The sequence below is a fragment of the Notamacropus eugenii genome, chromosome 3 (assembly GCF_028372415.1).
Source record: "Notamacropus eugenii isolate mMacEug1 chromosome 3, mMacEug1.pri_v2, whole genome shotgun sequence".
Classification (NCBI taxonomy): Eukaryota; Metazoa; Chordata; class Mammalia; order Diprotodontia; family Macropodidae; genus Notamacropus; species Notamacropus eugenii.
The window spans coordinates 207,293,215-207,316,574 of NC_092874.1; the positions used below are offsets into that span (position 1 = coordinate 207,293,215).

At 41.5% G+C, this 23,360-nt stretch overlaps 1 protein-coding gene and 1 pseudogene across 1 annotated transcript in view; both read right to left on the reverse strand.

Moving 5' to 3' along the window:
- The window catches only part of BID (BH3 interacting domain death agonist), a 43,623-nt gene extending 37,893 nt beyond the window's left edge, over positions 1-5,730 (reverse strand). The window contains exon 1 of the mRNA XM_072654150.1: positions 5,659-5,730. The gene's annotated coding sequence lies outside the window, so the exon portion shown is untranslated. The remainder of the gene's footprint in view (positions 1-5,658) is intronic.
- A 6,714-nt stretch (positions 5,731-12,444) lies between these two features.
- LOC140533843 (zinc finger protein 75D-like) lies at positions 12,445-21,144 on the reverse strand (annotated as a pseudogene).
- Between the last annotated feature and the right edge of the window lie 2,216 nt (positions 21,145-23,360).

Consider the following 23,360-nt stretch of genomic DNA (forward strand, 5'->3'; position numbering starts at 1 on the left):
GCTGTAAAATGGAAACAATAATAACATCCATCTGGCCAGGCTGTTGTGAGGATTAAATGATATAATAATAGTTGACATTTATAAAGCACTTACGATGTGTTAGGCACAATTTTTTTTTATTCTCACAACAGGCCTTGGAAGTAGGTGCTATTTTCATCTCCATTTTATAGATGAGGAAACTGAGGCACAGAGAGGTTAAATGACTTGCCCAGGGTTATTTAGAACTAGTATGTGTCTGAGGTCACATTTGAATTCCTGTCTTCCTGACTCAAGGCCCAAGGCTCTATCCACTACTGCGTAAGATGCACTTAGTACAATTCCAGACACATAGTAAGTGCTTAATAAAATGTATTGATTTACTTACTGACTCCAGGATTCTGCTCTGCTCCGATTTCCAACAGGGCCTCCTCCCAACATTCTCTTTGCTGAGGTCTTTGCAACATAACTTTACTGAAGAAAACAACTGAAAACTTCCTCTTTTCCTTTCCTCCTCATTGCATAATCCCTCAGCTTCACCCCTGAACACTTTCTCCTTTATTCATGTATCTGGCGTCTATCTTCCACATGCACCCTTGACCCTATCCCCTCCCACCTCATCCAACACACCACTTCAGCTTTCATCCCCCTACTCCAAAAGACTTCCTGACTGCTTTCTGTCCTCTCTCCCTCCACCAAGATAAACTTGCGGGAGTTTAAAATCAAGTTAGGGAAACTAGATGAATATATCTGAAACAAGAGTTATATTGAGTGTCATCAAAAGCTTTGAAAAAATAGACAAATCACTGGATGGGAAAATGAAGCCATTACACTCCTACTTCTTTAACCTTAGGGGTAATTTAACTTTTCATTACCTCAGTTATAAAGGGGGTTGGTTGGATTAGATCACTAAGGGTCTATGAACAAAGAAAACTTCCTGTGTATTTCTAGAGAAAAGAGTGAAGAGATCCGCAATACTTAAACTGTGATGATTCCAAGATCTCTGCACTGGTGCAGATTACAACCTATTCAGATCTATCTTTCCATAAATCTGCCACAGAGAAGATTTGTTTCTCTGGTTCAAGTTCTTCTCCTAACTGATTTCTGGGCTACAAATCTCTCCATATTCCAGTTGATTCTCTACACAGCTGCCAAAATGATTTCTTTAAGCACAGATTTGAGTATGTCATTCCCCTACTAAATAAACTCCAGTGGCTTCCAAAAGCCTCTAGGAAAAAAAAAGATAAATTCTCCTGTTTAGCTTTGAAAGCTCTTCGCAAACTGACTCCAACCTCACCATAGATTATTTCCCACTTCCCCTTCCCCCCACATTCTTGGCAATCTAATTCTTTTTTCTGTTCCTCTTTTGTGATATTCATTGCCATTATAGTGGTCATTGCTCAGAACACACAACCTCTGTCCTTTGACCCCCTAGCATTCTCTTCCTCCAAGATGCAGCTTCAACATCATCTTCTACCAGAAGACTTTCCTGATCCCTTTACATTCCAGTGCCCTCTCTCCTTAACTATGTTACGTTTACTCATTCATTCATTTATTTTCAAGGTCGGATTGGCTTTACTCAGCAGACTGGTACAAGTCAGTGCACCTCACCAGGGGTTTAATCTCTGTCAGAAAAGAGTAAGAGTTCAGATGGAAGCCCTGCCTCCTCTCCATCGAGGCGACAGATCCACAGAGCAACCCCAATGACATCCATAGACATAGGGTCAGGGTATACCTTGGCTTCTAGCTAGAAGGCAAGATATTGTTTCAGGCCTCTTCCTCACTCTCCTCTTCACTCTCCTGGGTTATCAAGGAGGTCTGAATCGTCTTCAGAACTGGCATCCTTGGAAGACTGAGTTTTCTCGGGAGTTCTGACTGAGGAGATATGTTTCTGCTGTGGCTTTGTTTCTCCATGACTTCAGAGATGGCTTCAGGCCAGAGTCTCTCCTTTTGTAGAAAGCAGATATGATCCTTGCAGAGGACACAGGACACTGGCCTTTACCTTCACCCCTTTCTCCATACGGTCTAAAATGAGGAAGTCATCTGTCTTGATCTAGATGCTCTTATGGTATTTGGAGGGCATGCTGACAAGAGTGCTGCCCCTGGGCAGTCTCTACCTCATGCAGTTGTTACCAGGGGTCCCTAAAACCATAATAATATACTGCCAGTCAGAGGGCTCCATGTGCTCCCCCAACACCTTTTACACTTCATGCTTCCATTTGGGTGGCCTGAAACATGCTGGGCAGAGGGGCCCTGTGGTTCCAGGAGGTTGTGGTCAGCCAGATCATTAGTGTGGGAGGCCTTGAATGCCTGGCTTTTCAGTTTCTACTGTCCCCCAAGGAACTGGAGAGCTACTGAAGTTTCTTGAGGAGGACAGTGACAGGGTGTAACCTGTGCTTTAGGAAAGTTGGGAATTAACTAGAGGCTATTTGGATAGTTGAAGTAAGAGGTGATGAGGGGCTGGGCCAGGTAGCCTGGAGGGGAGAGACAGACCATAGATTCAGCAGCAGGTTGAGTAGGACCTTCTCCAGCTTCCACTTGAAGCCTTTGAAAGATAGGGGGCTTACGACCTGGAAAGGGGAGAAGGTCCAGGGAGTCCAACTCTACATATATTTATATAACCCTTTATTGTTTTTTCCCCTTTTTTTAAAAAAAAAATTCATTTATTTAGTTTCTAGCACTCACTTTTATAAGATTCTAAATTTTAAATTTCTCCCTTCCCTCTCCTCTCTTCTCTCCAAGATGGCATGCAATCTGATATATGCTATATATATATATATATATATATATATATATATATATATATATGATCATATTAAACATATTACCACATTAATCATGTTGTGAAAGAAGAATCAGAACAAAAGGGAAAAACCATGAGAAAGAAAAAAACAAAAAGCAAAAGAAAGAGTTCTTTCTCTGGATGTGGACAGCATTTTCCTACATGAATCTTTTGGAATTGTCTTGGATCATTGCATTGCACAGAAGAGCTAAGTCTAACAAAGTTGGTCACTGCTCAATGTGGCTGTTCCCAGTGTCTCCTGGTTCTGCTCACTTCACTCAGCATCAGTTCATGTAAGTCTTTCCAGGTTTTTCTGAAATCTGCCTGCTCACCATTTCTTATGGGACAATAGTATTCCATTACATTCATATACCACGACTCGTTCAGACATTCCTCAATTGATGGGCCTCCCATCGATTTCCAATTCTTTGACACCATAAAAAGAAATAAATATTTTTGTACATGTGACAACCCTTTATTGCTGTTTTGTCATCTTCTTGGCAAAGATATTGAAGTGGTTTACCATTTCCTTCTTTAGCTCATTTTACATATGAAGACAAACAGGGTTAAGTGACTTGCCCAAGGTCACAAAGCTGGTAAGTGTCTAAAGCTGGATTTGAACTCATGTCCTCCTGACTCCAGGGCTGTCACTCTATCCACTTTACCACCTAGCTAGACTATGTAATTCTACATCTTCCCTAGTCTGGGAAAGTTTTCCTCAAGTATAGTCCTGAGTTCTTAAATGTGTGGATGAGGGAATCATGGATGAGGCGATAGAAGAAGGAACATAATTACTCAAAGGATGGGGAGACTCAGTTTTTTTGCTCAGTGTGTGTGGCTCCTTTGGAGATCCATGGGCATACAATGACCATGGAGTCTAGGCAGCCTGGATTCCCTGATCTCCTGGGTCAGCTGGGACATCTCCTAGGTCTTGTTGTTGCTGGGCAGATTCTAGGTACTAAGTGGGAGGGGGGACTTTAGGAGCAGTCAATCATAGGGCGGTTTGGATTGCTACCCTCCCTTATTAACCACAAGGACAACAAGGTTTGCTAATCTTACATAACAAGATTAGATGAAGTTTACTAAGCTGATAGTTTGCTCATTTGGCATTCCTGTTCCTAAATGTAACTGACTAAACCATTAGGTGGGTACATAGGAACTTTGTGGCATATAGGTCAATCAGTGATCAAAGACAGTCACTTCTCTCAGAAAGTACTAACTCTCCCCATCTCCTATCCCTTCCTTATGTCAACGTAAACTCTTTGAGAGTGTTTTGTGTCTGCAGCACTTAGCATGACAACTAGCACATAAAGGCTTGTTGATTGCGAGAGGATCAGCTACCCAATTTGCTGAAAATTCTCCTCTAGTTCTGTTTTGTGGATACAAGTGCAATTAGTAGGCACATAAAGCAACAAACTTGGTTTCAGTTCATGGAATATTACATCTATAAAAAAATTAAATCTGAGGTCACCAAAAGGCAAGAGAAATATGGTAGTATTAAGGATATATTAAGCACATAATTATTATAAGTATTAAGGATATATTAAGTATATAAGTAACTTGCAATGCATATTTGCTGGTGGTGTTCAGTCATTTTCAGTAGTGTCTGACTGTTCATGATTCCATTTAGGATTCTCTTGGCAAAGATACTGGAATGGTTGGCTATTTCCTTCTCCAGCTCATTTTACAGATGAGGAAACTGAGGCAAACAGGGTTAAGTGCTTTGTTTAGGGTCACGCAGGTAGTATCTGAGGTCAAATTTGAAGTCAGGAAGATAATTCTTCCTGTATTCATTGTATTCACTGTGCCACCTAGTTGCCATGCAACACATAACCAACCAAGAATTAAATAAATGAAACAAAGGATGCCATTGGAGAAATATTTGAGAAAAGTGGGATGGTCATATGAAGGAAGCAGGAACACACAGCCTACAGACTCTAGTGGTATTCCTTCATGGTCAAAAGAACCAGCAGAAGACCCTCACCATGCTAGACTAGCCTTTTGTGGAAATATTCTGGCAAGACTGAGACAAGAGTTGTAGCAGGATGAATGGCATGGATAAGTGGTAATCTTCAAGGCTGGAACAAGCAATTAAATAGATGTGATCACAGATCAATCAAAAGAGGAAAATATTACAGCACTTAAGCTACTCACCAACTATTGATCCATGACTGTCCCATGTTGTTTTCTAGTTCTACTTGTCCTTGGTGATATCTTTTCACTAGCAATTCATTCTTCCTAATATTCTTCTAATTCCCAACATATGTTCTTCCATTGCTATTTGGGTCACCTGTTATTTTCATTGAAATTCTGGTGTTCCATGACTTGTAGTCCTCTGCTTGGACTCATGCTGCAATAGTTTGGCAATCTCTCACCTCTCTGTCCCCATCAAGAACTAGGTGGGTCAGTGGATAGAAAGCTGGGCCTAAAGTCAGGAAGACCTGAGTTCAAATCCTGCCTGTGTTACCCTGGGCAAGCCACTCTGTCTGCCTCAGTTTTTCAACTGTAAAACAAAGATAATAATAGCACCCACCTTGTAGAACTGTTGTAAGGATCAAATGATATAATATTTGTAAAGTGTCTAGCACAGTGCCTGGAACATAATAGTCATTATCTAAATTTTTATTCCCATCTTTACCTTCCCCTTCCTTTTATTATCTTCCTAACATAATGAAAAGTTATACAGAGAGCCTAGATGGCAAAAAGCATATGCCCCTTCCTTTGTGTACAGAAGCTTTTCTTGCCAGTCATTTATATGGGCATGCGTATACATGCATACATGCGCACACAGACACAAAACACACATATACACAGTCACAATCCAAAGGTGATCAAACAGACTTCAGATGACCTGCCTATTGTGGCATAATTAAAGAGTACCACTCAAGGAACCAGCAGACCTGGATCCTGGTCCTGGTGTCTGTGTAACCTTGGAGAGTAATTTGACTTCCCTGGATCTCAGTTTCTTCATCTGTAAATATAAAATGAGGAGGGTTGGGATAGATAATGTCTAAGATTCCATCCATCTCTAAGTCTACGATTCTGTGATTAGCAATCAGAGTGTCTCTGGAATGACATCTGCTAAGCACCATGTCTCGTAGGCTGGCTAGTTTTTGCTTAAAGGCAATAAAATCTTTCTTCATACTTCATTGGTCCAAAGGACAAAGGCTTGAACCCCTGACATGGCTTCCTGGTCACCTAAGTACAAAAACTTAGCTCATGAAGAGCTTAACCCACACTAATGACTGGTCATACTATTATGGCAAATAGACACAGGGGATTGCACGCAAACAAAGCAATACTGTATCCCTGCTGAATATATTTTTCATGTTGTTATGAAGTAAACCTCTTTGCTGGATGGTCTACAAGTGACTTTGGGATTATTCCAATCCTAAAGCTGAGTCACTGGACCCAGACCAGAGTCCAGTTCATATATCCATGACCTAGGGAACAGGATGAATGGTTGAAAGGGCTAAAGAAGAGATAGATACAGTCAGAGGCCATGGTGAAGGAAGAGTGGAAAACTAAGGTAGTTCCCTTGATCAGTTGCGTGATTTAAAGAAGTTGCTAACATCTCTAACAAAGTTGTTGTACAGATCAATGATTTATAGCTCTAAGGAACTTCTAGAGGCCATCAAGTCCAGTCTCTTTATTTTATAAATAAGGAAACTAAGGCCAAGAGATTTCAAGGGTTCAGGGTCACAAAACTTGTAAGTGTCAAAGGTGGGATTCAAATCCAGGTCTTCCTAACTCCAAGTCCAATACTATCCACTACCTCATGTTACCTCAACAAACTAACTTAGCTCTAAATTCTGTGCTTCACCCCCTCCCCCACCTTAGTCCACAGCTACCCTAGCAGTTGAGTTGAGTTCACTCACCAGACTAGAGGCCTGCTATACCAGTACAACCTGTCAATGATCCAACAAGCACTGGGGATGGAGAAGTCAAGACCCAAGGATCATCTTTTTCCACAGCTGCACCCCTCCCTCACAAGACTGCACATAAACAACTGGAAGAGATACAAGGGTGGTGGGCAACCCCAGAAACTTTAAATGTCTTCATGGAACGCAAACTACTAAGGTACCTGGAACCAGTTTGGGAGAAGGGCTCTACAGATATAATCATATGAGACAACAATTCATAATTATATAATGCTTTAAGGTTCAAAAAGTGCTTTCCCATTAGGAAAACAGTCACAAGAGAAACTCACAGGTGAGAGCACCAAAGACCAAGGTGCATGTAAAACATTCTGAAACTATAAAAGTTTCTAAACATCAGCTATTATTGTTTATTTAGATTTAACTCACCAACTGTAATGATCATGATACAAAGAACCATCTTCCTCTTTTGCTCAGCCTTCTTGTCCACTCCTTAGACCACATATGGTGTCGGTAACCCACCAGTTTCTTCCTGAGTTTCTATTCTCATCTGTTTTCAACCAGATTCTTATGACAGTGTTCTGATGGAAATTGCCATTCTTACTCAGGTCACACAGCTGTATTGCCAACATAGAAGACTTGGCCCTCATAGAAGAGTTTGTAGAGGTACTTAATTGGGAGAAACTTTGGACATCAGCTAATAAAGCCTTTTATCTCACAAATGAGGAAACTAAAACCCAGGGATTTTAAGTGGTTTGTTGAAGGCTGAGTAGGTGGGTCATATTTAGAGTCCTGTGTGCCACATTTGAGGAAGAATGCTAGAGATCTTCAATTGCAATGAGGATGATGAGATAATTGGGAACCATGTTAGATGAAGTTTATTCAAAGGAACTGGGGATGCTTAAGATAGGAAAAAGAAGACAGTGAGCACAAGATAGCTGTGTTATATTTAAAGGGCTTTCTTTCAGGTGGAAAGGGGATAAGACTTATTTTGCTTGAACAAAGAGGTCAAAACCAAAACAATGGGAGGGAGTTACAGCAAAAAATTTGGGCCAGATACAGGAAAAATGCAACAACAGCTATTTCATCAATTCCATGAGCCCAATCATAATTTTCATTGAAATAACTACAAGATTAAAACATAGCCTTTGTCTCTCTTTTGAGCTCCAGTCCTTTATCATCCAGTCTACTGAACTATCTACCTCGATGTCCCCAAAATGAATCAAACTTCAAATGTCTAAAACAAAATTCAGTATATTTTCCCCTAAACCCATATTTCTCCTCCTGACTTTCCTAGTTCAGATAAGAGCACTACCAAACTTCCAGTTAATCAGTTTAATAGCCCTGAAGCCATAGTCAACAATTCCACTTTCATATCCCCTCCCACTTTTGTCCCTTTTCAGCACCTATAGGGTCGTCACCCCCATTCAGGTCCTCATCACCCTTTCCTGGACAGCCTCTTAATTGGCTTCTCTGTAACTAATCTCTCCTCCTCCAATCTATCTTCCTTACAGTTGCCAAAATACAGCACAGGCCTAACAACCTCACTCCCCTCATCAAGAAACCTCAGACTGCTTCTAGGATAACATACCGTCACTTAAAGCCCTTCACAGTCTGCCTCCAGGCTACCTCTGCAGACTTATTCTACTATTCCAATCTCAAGAGCTTGCTCTTCCCTCTACACTGTCATGTATATCATCCACCTCCCACCTCAGTGCCTTTGCACCAGCTATCTTCCACTTCTAAAGTGCATGCCTTTGACTCTTCTGTCTTTTAGAATCCCAGCTCTGGAATCAAGGCTCTGCTCAGGCACCATCTAAATCACCAAAACGAGGTCTTTCCTGATTGTTCTCTCACCTCTCCTGAAATTCTGCTGCATACATTTTGTAGGTTTTTTATTGTGTTTGTCCTTCATTGCCCAAGAAGACCATGCCATCAGAGAAATCATGACATGACTTGCACTGGACTTGGGCTATGCAGGTCCCCAGCCTCACTTCTCCTCCAGAGCCATCTGGATCCAGTGACCTGATATTCCTCAGGATGACTGGAGATGACCCAGGATGCCAGACCCTTTACACCAAGGTCTTTGCTGGTACTCACTTAGGGTGAGGCAATGCTAATTCATTGAATAGGCCTGTTTAAGAAGTAGCCAGGGTATGGCCCCTTTAATGAGATCAAGAAAAAGAAAGACATCAGGCTGGATGGGAACCAGCAACAGTTAATATTGATAATCACTCTAAAGCTAGGAGGGTCCAGAAGAGCCCTTAGGCAGGGGCCCATTGGCGTCTCAGTTTCAGAGTACAGTAGGTTTAAGGTTTTGGGACAGAACAGGACAGGACAGGACAGGAAAGGAAAGGAAAGGAAAGGGACAGGACAGGAAAGAAAAGGAAAAGTTTTTTATAATTACTTATTTGTGAACATTTTTGAATCCCCCTCCCCAGCAGAACACAGGCTCCTTTTACACATGAACTATCTTATTTGTCTTTGCATCTCTAGCACTTCCTTTCTCCTTATTAATTCTCTACAAGTTTATCTTCTGACCTCATCATTCAACTGAAACTTCTCTCTCCAAATGACCCTTTTTTTTTTTTTTTTTGGGCAAGGCATTTGGGATTAAAAGCGCCCAATGTCACACAGGTAGTGAGTGTCAAGCGTCTGAGGCTGGATTTGAACTCAGGTCCTCCTGTCTCCAAGCCAGTGCTCTAGTCACTGTGCCACCTAGCTGCCCCTACCAATGACCTCTTAATAGCCAAATCTAATGCCCTTTCCTCAACCCTCATCCTTCGTGACCTTTAGCCTCTTCTGCTGTCCATCTCTCTCTTCACTTTGATACTCTTAAATTTCCATGACATCACTCTCTCCTGACTTTCCTCCTACCTTTCTTACTCTTCCTTCACAATCCCCTTTGCTGGATCTTCCTTCAGCTCAGGCCACCATGTTTTATCCTCTCTTCTCCCGCTACTGTTTCATTTGGTGAGTTCATCATTTCCAATGGATTAATTGTCATTGCTGATGATTCTCAAATCTACAGATGCAGCCCTAACCTCTCTCAATGTCCAATCTCTGAGAGCCTATTGGACATCTCAAGTTGAGTTCTATAGATTCAATGTGTCCAAAGCAAAATTCCCCCCCAAACCCACCCCTCTTTCTAACTTCAATAATATTATCAAGGGTACCACCATTCCCCTGGTCACCCATGCTCAAAATCTAGATGATACCCTAGAATGCTTTCCCTCAACCCCCATATCCAAACAGTTGCCAAGACCTGCGAATTCTACCTTTAAAACATCACTTGTATATGCTCTGTCCTCACCTTTGACATGGCCACCACACTGGTACAGGCTGTCATTACTTCATGCCTGGAGAATTACCATAGCCTGCTGGTTACTATCCCTGCCACTAGTCGTTCCCACTCCAGTCCTTCCTCCACTCCACTAGCAAATTGATTTTTCTTAAACACAAGTTTGATAATAGCAGCTTCCCTTTCCCCCATTATTCAACGAACTCCAGTGGCTCCCTATTACATCCAGCAACAAATATAGAATCCTATTTATCATTCAAAGCCCTTCATGACCCCTTGCTATGTTTCAAGTCTTCTTACAACTTACTCCTTCTCACATATTCTGTGATTTAGTGACACTGGCCTCCTTGCTGTTCCTTGAATGGGACACTCCATCCCTTGACTGCATTTTCACCAGCCGTCCCCAATGGTTGAGCTCTCTGCCTCCCAAGCTCTGCCTTTTGACTTCCCTGGCTTCTTTCAAGTCCTTAACTCCCTTAAAGCATGGGGGACAGGATGAGTGAAATGAATAGCAAGCAGGTCCATTTGGCTAAAACATAGGGTGTGTAAAAGAAAGTAAAATGATAAGCCTGAAAAAGTAGGCTTTTAAATGTCAAATGAGTTTTTATTTTATACAAGAGGCAAACAGGAGCCAGCAGAGGTTTCTGAGCAAATGCTTGGGAACCTGCACTATAGGAATAGCACTTCAGTGGATAATCTATATTGTAGCCACAGGAGAGAGTTAACAGTACAGCCCCTCTGATAGCTGCATATAAGCAATCAGCCTCCTCCAAAGTCTTTTCTTTTCAAGTTTCACCAGCTCCAGTTCCTTTGACAAATCCTCATACGGTATGATCTCAAGACTCTGCATCATTCTGATACCCCTCTTTTATCTCCAGCCAGCTCCTCCTGCAGTGCGATGCCCAGAAATAACACAATCCTACAGATATGAGCAGGACAGAATGCAGCAGGAAGATCATTTCTCCTGTTCCAGACAGTTCTGCAATACTTCAAGGCACATGTGCTTTCATGAATAGGGAGATTCCCTCCATCAGTGCAGAACCAAACTCATTCATACCTTCTTATCTTGTGTAATTCTCATTCATGGTCTTCCATAAATCATTTGCAGTGAATCTAGCATATATGGTAGGGTTTTTAAGTCTTACCTAATAATTCTTGGGGCTCACCATCTGTTATCTAGTCACATGATCAACCCACCTCCCAGTGGATAAGTATAGGTTCTATTTAGGAAGTATGGGAAACAACTATATGAGAAGTAGGTTCACAGCTGGAAGGAACCTCAGTGGCCATCTAGTCCAAATCATGTTAAATAAGAATCCCCTATAAAGTAGACCTGAGAAGTGGCCATCTAACTTTTGCTTGAAAAACTTCAGTGAGGGGAAAGATAAGCAGAGCTCTTCCTTTTCCTTTATTACCACCTCATTTAATATATCAGTTGTTAAGTTTGTGTTTTATTATTATTATTATCAGGAAGCTTTTATTATGTGTATATTTGTGTGTCATGTAAAAAAAATCTGACACCTTGTCCATCAAGAGCTTATAAATGTAACACAGTTAATGGTGACATATTGCTTTTCTGACCTTACTACCATTTTTAACAATACCAGTGGCCAAACTATCCCTTTCGTACCCAAACATTTTAAGTGTTCTCCATATCATGAAGCTAAGAGAAGACAGGATCTTGTTTATAATAAATAAGTTTCCAGTTTCTCATGGAATATTTACTAAAAGGTAACAGACTGCTGATTCTTTTTCTTTTGGGCCTTAGGCAAGTGCTCTTTTGCAAAAGGCTGCTCCATCCTCTTGTTCACTTTCCCAGGTAAGGAAATTCTCTACCTTCCTTTGTGAATTCCTTCCAAAGGCTGGTTACATATTTACTGGAAAATTATTCCTCATATCTAATTGCAGTTCTCCTTCCTGAGGTAAATTCCAATGCAATTTTGTTTCATTAGAAATGGAGAATAGCTTGCTATCTATCATCTTCCATAAATTATCAGTTAAGAGACTGACATTTTTTTACTTCATAGCTTTTTCTGCAGACTAAATAAGCAAAAAATGAACCAACAGGATTTGACTGCTAAAGGTTAAGAGGTTAAGGCAAGAAGTTAAAGTAGTCAATCTTGTGTATGGTGTTTATAAGCAAGAGGTCCAAGAGAAAATCTTGTTGAAATGCTTGGGAAAATCATAATTTAGGATATCTCTGCTGCTCAGAATTTGGAATAGGAAATGGGTGTACTTGCAACAGTGAAGATAATGATTGTGTGTGTGTGTGTGTGTGTGTGTGCATGCGTGAGTGTGTGTGCTTGTGCCCTTTGTTTTAGGAAATGCTATTTCTGATAGCAATTTTAACTTTCCACACTGTATGTGTATGAAGATTATTCTTTGGTTTCAGACAGCCTCTGCTGTTTGAAGAGTTGGGTTTTGGTATGTATACTTACTATTTTGTCATACACAATCCTAGTATAGCTGTCCTATGAAGAATTTTTTTGTCATAAAAAAGTCATTATGTACCATAAATATTGCCATTCCCTCTTGCACAGTCTATTTAAATTCCCTTTGGAGAAAAAAAGAGGTTTAACTTTAACATTTTTCAAATATTGATAAATTTATATAAATCTATGTTCTTTCAAGGGTTCAGCTCCACTTGGAGTTTTCCTTCAGAACAATGACCCTGACTGTTTCCTGTTCTCTGTGGAGTTTCTGGTGTCTTAGAAGGCTTGAACGCCTACTGAAGTTCCTTCCACACATACTACACTTATAGGGTTGCTCACCCATATGGGTTCTTTGGGGCTTAATGAGATGGGAGTTCTGACTGAATCTTTTTCCACATTCATGACACTTAAAGGGTTTCTCTCCTGTGTGTGTTCTTTGGTGAGTAAGAAGGTTTGTGCTTTGACTGAGGCTTTTCCCATACCAGGAGCATCTATGTGGCTTAATTTCCTGATATGTCATCAAGTGTTTGTTAATATCTGAGCTCCATTGGAATCTTTTATCACATTCTTGACATTTATAGGGTCTTTCTTCAGTGTAGACTCTCTGGTACTTAATAAGATCAGAGCTAATTTTGAAGCTTTTCTCACATATATGACATTTGAAAGATTTTTCTCCTGTGTAGATTTTCTTGTGGACCTTCATGAGTTTTCATAGACTTTTTTTCCAGGAAGCAAATTTCTTCCATCTTCCTACAGGCACATTTTACTATGGCTTTCCTTCCCCATGCTGCTTTTCATGAACTTCTTTCAATTCTGCCCTCTGGAGAACTTTCTCATTAGTCTTTTTAGATACAGATGAAGTACTATCTAGTGCTTATACTTCTAAGGGAATATAATGTACTGCCTTAGGCTTTTCATTCTCATTCATAGCCTTATCCTCATTAGGATAAATAGAAGAATCAGTCATTTCTGTATTAGAATCTTTTGGGATCTCTTTGGATTCCTTAGAATTTGTAACACATGGCTCTTCCTCTTGTTCCAAAGAGGATATCAGTTCAGGTTTGGGAATCAGAAACAGTGCTACTGAAATCATATTGCTGTAAGTCTGTTGCATGACATTCTTGTAGAGGTCCTTCTGAATGGAGCCCAATAACGGCTATTCTTCCTGAGAGAAATACATGGCCATATCCTCAAATGTCACAAGACTGAGACTCTGGTAGGTCTCTCTTCAGGAAGTACAGGAACCTGGTGAGCAGGGAGGGTCCTCTCCTGAACAGGCTGAAACTCTTTCTTCAGGGTCAGAGCTCAGTGGTTCCTGTAGTTGTGGGTGGGTACTCCACAATTTCTCTTCCTGGAACCCCCCATACACTAGGGCTTTGCTGGCTCCAGATGGAAGCTTAATGCTTCGGCTGCTCTTCTCAAGGGTACTGCCTTCTCTGAGAGTACTTCCTGTTCCCCCTGCTCATGGACTGTAACTTCCCTGTCCAAATCAGAAATATTCTTTGTCTCCTTTTCTCTGTCTTGTAAGTGGGCTCTGCTAATCTTCTTCCAATGTTACTGCCTCCTTGATGCTCCTTGGGGAATGCTTTTGAACCCTGGTCTTTGTCTCCTCAGGCAGAACATTCATGAACTGCTCCAGCAGCAACAGCTCTAACAGCTCCTTTGTGTGGATCTCTGGCTGCAACCAACCGATGGCAAAGCTCCCTAAATTGGCTAAGGGTCTCCTGGGGACTAGCTGACTCCTGGTACTGGAGACTTCTAAAGCACTGTCTCAGCTCTCGGAAGCAGCTTTATCATTCTGTAGGACAGATTCTTGAGTCTGGATTGAATTCTCTTTTAGGTTTTTTTCTAGAGGCCCTTCTTTCTCCCATAAAGTCTGGATCTGGGGATTCAGATCTGCAACCACCATTAGCTCTATAGCCATCATCCTGTTCCAAAAGTTTTACTCTTGCTTTTAGTGGCTCTGCTCATGCTCAATTTCCAGTACTAGGTGTCTCTTTTTGGTATAAAGCTAGGGTAATCTTCTTCTTTGATCTTCTCACTGTAGAAAAGATGAGATCCAGCTTACTTGTTGTTATCTGGAGAGGACATCAGCTACAGAAATGGACTGTGTTGGGGGCCTCCTGGGTGTCAAGATCTAGAGGTTGGAGGGTGGGAGAAAGTGTAAATGTCACTGATTACCAGGTCCTGCCTGGATCCTAGAGCAAGTTTTGTTAATCTTACCTCTTTGTCATCTCTGATATCTGGGCCCCTTTTCCTACTTATTTTGCCACCATCCAAGACCACTCACTCATTACCACTTACCTAGACCATTGCAACGTGAATGACTAACTAGTCTCCAGGTCTTTCTCTCTCTCTCCCCCAATCCATCATCCACACACTTGTCAAATTACTATTCTTAAAGTCTGACAATATCATTTCCCTCCTTTAGACAGGCTTTCTCAAATCCTAAAACATTCTTTTTTCACTCCCTCCTCTTGTGAACACTAGCCATTCAGGTACCACCACTTATCTGAATCCCTAGTTGTTAGCACTCTCCTCAAGCCCCTAAGTAATTACACACACACACATATTTGTGTATGTGTGTTTACTTACTAGTGTGCATGTTGTTGCCTTTTAGTAGTGTATAAGAGGAACTAGGTTCATTTTTGTCTTTGTATCTCTTATCTTCAATCTCCTCCTAGTTACTTTACTGAACCCTGCAGCTTATAAATATACCTACATCTCTATCATCCTTAAAAACTTTCACTTCATCTCTCCATCCCTGCTAGCTACTGTTCTAAATCCTTCTAAATCCTTCCTCTCCTTAGCTAAACTCTTTAAGAAAGTAATTTACACCAGGCACTTCCAATTGCTCTCCTCTCACTTCTTTTAAAAATTTTTTTATTGATATTTTCTGTTCTTATAGTCCCATAGTGTCCCATGTATCCTTCCCTCTCCCCCTACCAGAGAGCCATCCTATATGACAAATAGTATTTTTTTAAAGAGAAAGGGAGAGGAAAGTCAGCATGATTGAGCTACATTGAGAAAGTCTGAAAACATGTGCAATGTGTAACACCTGCGGACCTCTTATCTCCATGAAGGGGTAGGTTTTCTTGTTCCTCTTCATTTGAGTCCCCCTTGATTTTCATAATTTTACTTTTAATTTTTTGGTTTTGTTCTTTCCATTTACATTGTAGTTACTGTGTATATACTGTTTTCTTGGTTCTGCTTACTTCTCTCTGAATCAGTTCATGTAGATCTTTCCAAGTTTCTCTTCCATCACTTCTTACAACACAGTTGTATTCCATTACATTCATGTATCATAATTTGTTTAGCTATTTCCAAACTGATGGGCATCTACTTTATTTTCAATTCTTAGCAATAACAAAAAGTACTGCTATAAATATTTTAGAGCATATGGGGCCTTTTTTTCTTATCAATGGCTTCCTTGGGGCATATGAAATCTCTGGTTCACAGGATATGGACATTTTAGTCACTTTATTTGCATGGTTCCAAATTGCCTTCTAAAATGGCTGAACCATTTCACAGCTCCACCAACAATGAGCGTGTGCCCATCTGCTCAGCTTCCAAATTTATGTTGCCGTTTTTTGCCATTTTTGTCAATTTGCAGGGTGTGAGGTAAAACTTCAACATTCTTTTAATTTTCATTTCTTTTATCACTAGTGATTTGGAGCATTTTTTAATGTGGTTTCTCCTTTTACTTCTAAGCCACTTGCAGTGTGATTAACTGAAACTCTCTGAAGTTATCAATGATCTCATGGTCTTTTTTTCAAACCTGATCCCTCTCAAATTCTCTGCAGTCCCTTTGACAATGCTTTCCTTCTGGATACTCTGTCCTCTCTAGGTTTACATGACAGTGCCCTCTCCTGGCACTTCTCTGTCTTTTCTATGTCTCCCTTGCTAGATTTTTATCCAGGTCATGCACACCAAAGTACACCCCAAAGTTCTGTCCTAAGCCCTCTTCTTTTCTCTCTCTGTTCTTTCCCTTGGTGATCTTATCAGTTCCTTTGGGTTCAAACAGCATCTCTTTAAATGATTTCAGATTTAAAAGTCCAGTCCTTTTCTCCTCAGCTCCAGCCCATATCACTAACTTTGAGTTTCTTGAACTGAATGTCTTGCAAGTATATCAAACTCACCACGTTCAAAAGAGAGTTCATTGTCCTTCCCCAAAAACCATCCCCTCTTCCCAAATTCCCTATTACTGGTGAGGGCACTACTATCTTCTTTTTCACTTCATCCAGTCAGTAGCCAAATCTTGTCTTTCTACCATCACAACATCTTTCCTATGTGTCCAGCACTTAGCACAATAATAGGTACTTAAGAAATGTTTATTGAATTGAATGTCCCTCTCTCTATGCTCAAATAGTTATCACCTCAGTACAAGGCCTTATCTATTTGTCTGAATAGCTTTCTAATTGGTCTCCCTGATTCATATCTATTCCCATTCCAATCTGGTGCAGGTGTGTTCATCCTTCCTTGCCAAAGAAGACTATGTCATCCGAGAAATAGTGACATGACTTGCACTTGACTGTTTTGAGTGAAGGCGGGCTGTGCAGGTCACCAGCCTCACTTCTCCTCCACAGTCATCTGAATCCAGTGATCAGATATTCATCAGGATGACCCAGGATGAGGCAGTTGGAGTTAAGGGACTTGTCCAAGGTCACACAGGTAGTGAGTGTCAAGTGTCTGAGGTGAGATTTGAACTCAGGTCCTCTTGACTCCTGCACTGGTGCTTTATCCACTGCACCACCTAGCTGCCCTACTCCAATCTATCCTCTACTTAGCTGACAAAGTGATTTTTTGGGGGGAGGCAATCAGGGTTAAGTGAATTGTCCAGGGTCACACAGCTAGTAAGTATCTGAGGTCAGATTTGAACTCAGGTACTCCTAACTCCAGAGCTGGTGCTCTATACACTGTGCCTCCTAGCTGCCCCTCAAAGTGATTTCCCTAAAGTCTGACCAAGTCATTCCATTACTCAACAAACTGGCCCCTTTCTACCTTTCCAGTCTTCTTATACTATATTCTCCACCAAAGACTCTACAATCCTGTTTCACTGTCCTACTTGCTATCCTCACATGACCTGCTATCTCCCTTGGCATTAGTTGTCCCCCATGCTTGGAAAATTTTACTGCCTCACCTCTGCCTTCTGGATTCCCTGGCTTCCTTCAAGATTCATTTTATATCCTACCTTCTGTAGGAGGCTTTTCCAGTCCACCAGTCCTTTAATAGTTCCTTTCTTTTGAGATTATTTTGCTTAGTATTTATGTACATTGTCTCCCACATTAAAATGTGACGCCTTTGGGAGCAGGGGCTATTTTTGTATCTTTGTATCCTTAGTGCTTAGCATAATGCCTGATACACTGTTGTTGTTCAGTTATGTCTGACTCTTCATGACCTCATGGACCATAGCACACCAATGGGGTTTTCTTGGCAAAGATATCAGAATGGTTTGCCATTTCTTCATCCTGGTACACAGTAAGAGCTTAATAAGTGCTTGTTGAATGACTTTATCTCCAGCCCCTTGTACAGTGCCTGACACATAACAAACCTTAATAAATGCTTGATGAATTTAAATGAATTGGGATAAGCTTAGTACAGTGCATGACCTCAGAGTTGGAAAGATACAAGCCAAAATTTTGATTCTGACACATATCAGATGTGTGACTCTAGGCAAGTCACTTAATCTTTCAATGGCCCAGGCAACTCTCTAAACTAATAGTTGCTGAGAAGGTGCAGGTCAGCATTAGTAGAGGTAGTTCCCTATACTAATGGAATCAGAGATCCAGTACAAAAACAAAACGTTAGAATTAAAATGCAGCATTTCAGAAGCATTCCAGCTCCAGAAGCATTCCAATATGCTTTCTGAATAGTTCGAACTGTTTGGAACTTATATATCTATATCTGATTCTTTAAAACTTCTGATCATTCTTTCTAGTTCTTTCTACCCTTTAGAGGTCAGGAAGAACAAATCTATTCACATTTCTTCAAATACTTCAACACAATTATCACTTTGAAACCTTAAAGTGTTATTAAAACTTGAAACCTCACTAACACTTTTGGGAAACTCTGTATAACTGTCACTTATCACATCCACCCTAACTCGTCTCTACCTGTCTGCAGGCTCCTGTCTCCTGTCTCTTCCTCAGTTCCTTCACATGGCATGATTTCAAGGCCTTCACCATCCTAGGTACCATTCTGAATGCTCTCCTAGTTTATCAATGTCATTTCTTAAATTGTAGTGCCTAGAACTAAACCCAAGACACCATATAAGGTCTGACTAGGATAGAGAAGAAAGAACTGTTACTTCTGTGGTGATAGATATTATGCCTTTTTACAAAACATCTACAATTGCATTAGGTTTTGGGGGCTGACACCTCATATTATTTACTAATATTGAGCTTGCAGTCCACTAAAACCCCAGATCTTTTTTCAAATAAAATGCTGTCTAACCATACTTCCTCATTCTTATACTGAAGTTGATCCAAATTATTAATAGAAATGTAAATTAACACTGGAATTGTTTCTAGGTTGACCTAAATGTAGCTTGGGTAAACAATTAACCCATAGGGTGCACTTCAATTGGGCCTGACCGTGATAAATTCTGATAATGGTTAATATTTACATAGCCCTTTGTACTTTATATATGTATGTCCTCTGATTCTCATAACCCTGTGATGTAAGTCTCAAAGGCATGAACGAGCATGCCCTCTGCTTTATGAAAGAGTCAGAAGGCTCGGAGGGACTTGCTCAGGATTACACAGCTAGTAAAGTGTTGGAGGCAGGATTCCAGCAGTTTTGGTCTGTAGGTCTGCTGGGACCCATCTTCTCCTGCCCCAAACAGTGGCCATTCTCCTTATGGAGTAGCACCCCTCTACATATGCCCTTGATCTCATTCTATCCTATCTTCTCCAGTAAATGGTCAGCTTGAACACCCTCACTTTATCAGTAATCTTCAATCTCACTGTCTGTAGGTTCCTTCCCTATTGCCTATCCTTCAGAACAAAACAACCTCATTTACTAGTTCAATATCTCTCCTTTTTCAGGATTAATTCCTTGAGAAAGCCATATACAATAGGTTCCTCCATTTCCTTTCCTTTTACTCTCTTCCAAACCCTCGGCAGTCTGGCTTCATTCAATAGAAACTGTTCTTTCCAAAGATGCTAATAACTTCTACATTGCCAAATCCAACGGTCTTTCTCATTCTTCCTCTCTCTTGACCTCTTGGTAGCTGATGCCACTGTCAATGGTTTTGTTTTGTTTTTGGTAACAGTGCTTCTCTTACTTGCCTGACTGGTCCTTCTTGGTCTCCTTTATAGGTTTTTATCCAGGCCATATCCACTAATGTTCGGTATCTCCCAGGGTTCCATCTTTGGCCCTCTTCTCCCTCTATAATATCATGCTTGGTGATGACATTAGGTGGAGTCAATTATCATCTTTATTCAGATAATTCTCAGAACCACTTATCCACCCCTAACATCTCTAGACCTCCAGTCTTGCCTATTGAATATCTAGCAAATGAATGTCCATTAGACAGCATGTCCAAAACAGAACACATTCTCATTTCCCTTAAAATCTCTCCTCTTCCAAATTACCCAGTTAGTCTAGGTGTCATCCTTGTCTCCTGAGTTGCATTCACTCCAAATATCTAATCTGTTGGCCTTATTTCTACCTTCAAAACTTCTCTTGAATGCATACCTTCTTTCCTTTGTGGAAGCTGGGTGGCAGTATCCTAGTGGCTGTACCCTGAGACACTCTCTCATCACCCCTCACCTGGACTTCAGCACTCTGCTGGTGTCTGCCGGCCATAAGTCTCTCCCTACTCCAGTCCATCTTCCACTCTACTGTGAAAGCGAATTTCTTTGAGCACGGGAGTGACCAATTCACTCCTTTATTCAATAAACTCCAGCGGTTCCCTGATTACTTGGAGAATCAGATAAAAAGTCCTTTCTTTGACTTTTAAAACTTCACAACCGGATCCCTTCCTACCCTTTCAGTTTTCTTATACTTCACTATCCTTCACCTAGTGCTGTTGCTAGCTACTCCTGACTTCATTCATGCCTTTGCACTGCCTGCCATGATCTCCCTCCTGTCTCCTGGTTTCCCTGTCTTTTAAGACAGCATAAATCCCAACCTCTACAAGAGGCTTTTCCCATTTCCCCCGGCACCCACCCCCCCCATCCCCACTAATGCTTTCCCTCTTAGATTATCTCCCATTTACACGGTGTGTATGGACGTAGTTGTTTGCATATTTTCTCCCCATTACACCCTGAGCTTCTCGAAGGCAAGGTCAGTACTTTGGCCTTTTTCTTTTTTTTGATCCCCAGCGCTTAGCACAGTGCCTGGCACACAGCAGGCTGAGCACCCTGGGTCAGCTAAGGACAGAAGTGGGGTGGGGGGCCTGGAGAATTCGCGCCACAGCAGCGAGAGAAAGCCCGCGGGGCAGATGTGAGCGCGCGCGGGACAAAGGCAGGCCGGACGAACCAAACGGGCCTGGAATGGGGATGGGTACAGCCCGGCTCCGACCCCGGCTCCGCTCCCACATACTCGCCCTGCCAGTCCCCATCCTCCACCCCCGGGGCACGCCGGGGACCCCGACAGGGCAGGCCGGGGAGCCAGGGCGCGCTCCGGACCGGAGCTCCTGCCTGCACAGGCCGTGGCGATCCCCAGGGCGAGGACACTTACTGCTCGAGCCGTCAAAATCCCGGGGACCAGGGAGTTCGCAGCGGTGGAGAGCAGCCGGAGGTTCCAAATGGCTAAAGTAGGAGCCACCTCTTCGCGGAAGTCTCACTTCCTTTTTTCTTCCTTCTTCCTTCACCCGCCCCAGACCCCTCCCACCAGGCCAGGCTCCAGCTCGCCTTTAAAGGAGAAAGAGGTCGGGCGGGTTGCCTCCCCCGAGAAGGACCCCAAGGGCGAAGGATGTATACGGTTAGGCTGTGGAGGATCGGGACTTCGAACCCGTGCTTTCTGACTCCTGGGCACCCTCCGAGTGAAATCCCAGAAATGAGGAAGTCTCGGAGTTGGGAGAGATGGCAGAAGTCGTTCAGTTTCGTTCGAGTGAGCAAAACGGCTGGGCTCTGGCACCCTGGGCACCCAAGACCGAATCGAAGGTCTCAGCGCTCCAAGGATTTACGTTTGGTGGCCCAGCGCTGCTACCGTGTCATCCACCCGAGGTTAATGGAGGGCCTCCCGGGCAAAGGCACCCCTGCAGCCAGCCCGCTGTCATTGTGCTCAGCTCTCCTCGTTCCGCTTTCAAGTCCTGTTGTCTTCTCTCCAAGGTTGACCAAGGAGTAGGGACCCAAACTGGTGGATAACAATCTAAAAAGAAGCAAAACTCATTTGAAAAATAAACCTAAGGGCAAATCAGAACTCAAATTTCCTTAGTTGCCATTTTATACAACCTATCAACGAGTAACTCAAGATTGTCACTCTCCTTACAATTTGTGTAATTAGCAATTACTTAACCTCTTAATGAGAGAGCTAGATTTGATGGTCACGAAAGCCTCTTTCAGCTCTAATTCCTAAGCTTCTAAGATCCCCACTAAGATCCAGAGAAGAGGCTATTGTTTTACATTTGTGGAAGAGGCCCCCTCTCCAATGGGGCAGCTTGATGGCAAAGTACATACACGGGGCTTTGAATTAGGAAGACTCATCTTCTTGAGTTCAAATCTGGCCACAGATGATTACTAGTTGTATGACTGTGAGCAAGTCACCTAATCCTGTTTGCAAATCACTCCAGTATCTTTGCCAAGAAAACCCCAAATGGTGTCGTGAAGAGTCAGACATGACTGACACCCTCACCAATAAATTGGAAACTCTTTGACTGTTGAAGGAAACTTATTAGAGCCCATACATCTAAATGAATGATATCCCTTCCAAAGCAGTCACTTTAGAATGTTGCCACTGCTGAAATAAAATTCAGAAAGATGTGTCTAGGCAAACAGAAGAAATGGAAAATCACAAGAACCATTCCTTAACAAGAGGTTAAAGAAGATCAACAATTTTCCAAAAAAAAGAATTCCAAGTTGTCAATGACTGTACAAAAATATGTTCTAAATTATTAATTGTAAGAAAAATGCAAATGAAAACAACTCTTTTAAGTTTTACCTCAGGCCCTTGCAGGAGTGTCAAAAGAAGACAAAAAAGATTCAAGAAACAATGTTAAGAGACCTTTGAGAAGAGATGTACACTAATCATTGGTGAAGTTGTGAATTGGTCAATTTCTTAGAATTATGCAAGAAAAGTTTCTAGATTGTATTCTCCAAATCACTAACATAACAAATGCTCCAAAGAAGTCTAGACAGAAATAAAGATCCTGCATGTGTCAAAATATCCATGGTACAATTTTTTTGTGTATAGAATAAAAGAATTGGAAACAAAGTGGGTACCATCAATTGAGGACTAGCTGAACAAACTGTGGAATATGCAGGTAATAGAATATTATTTGTAGTAGGAAATGATAAATATAAGGAATTCTGGGAAACATGAAAAATATGTATATGAGTTTATGAAGAGTGAAATTATTATTTGCCCTTCATATTTGAAAAGCACTAATGATATCATAATGCTAGGGTTAGGATATAGTGTGTTTCAATTGTGACTGATCAGTCCAACACAAGCTCGAAGACCCTGCCACAAGTCAGGCACAAGTAGTCCATCTGAACATTTAGATGGAGCTATCTTTGAGCATCTCACATTTTCCTTAAGCTACTTCAGTTCTGCTTTGTTCATAGAGCACAGAGCCTTCCTTGATGCAGGCAATCCCCAGCCTGGTGGTCCTATGCTAGTGTCTCCTCTGTCTCATAGTCATAAAACCAAACCAGAATAATATAAACGGTAACTACAAAAGTGTAAATGAAACCAAATGCTGAGGAATTGAAAAACCAATAATGGTCCCAGAGAACAGATTTTGAAATATGAACAATCATGAAACAGATGTATGAAACATACCTGTGTTCTCTTGATCTGAAAACAAACCGTTACAAACATTG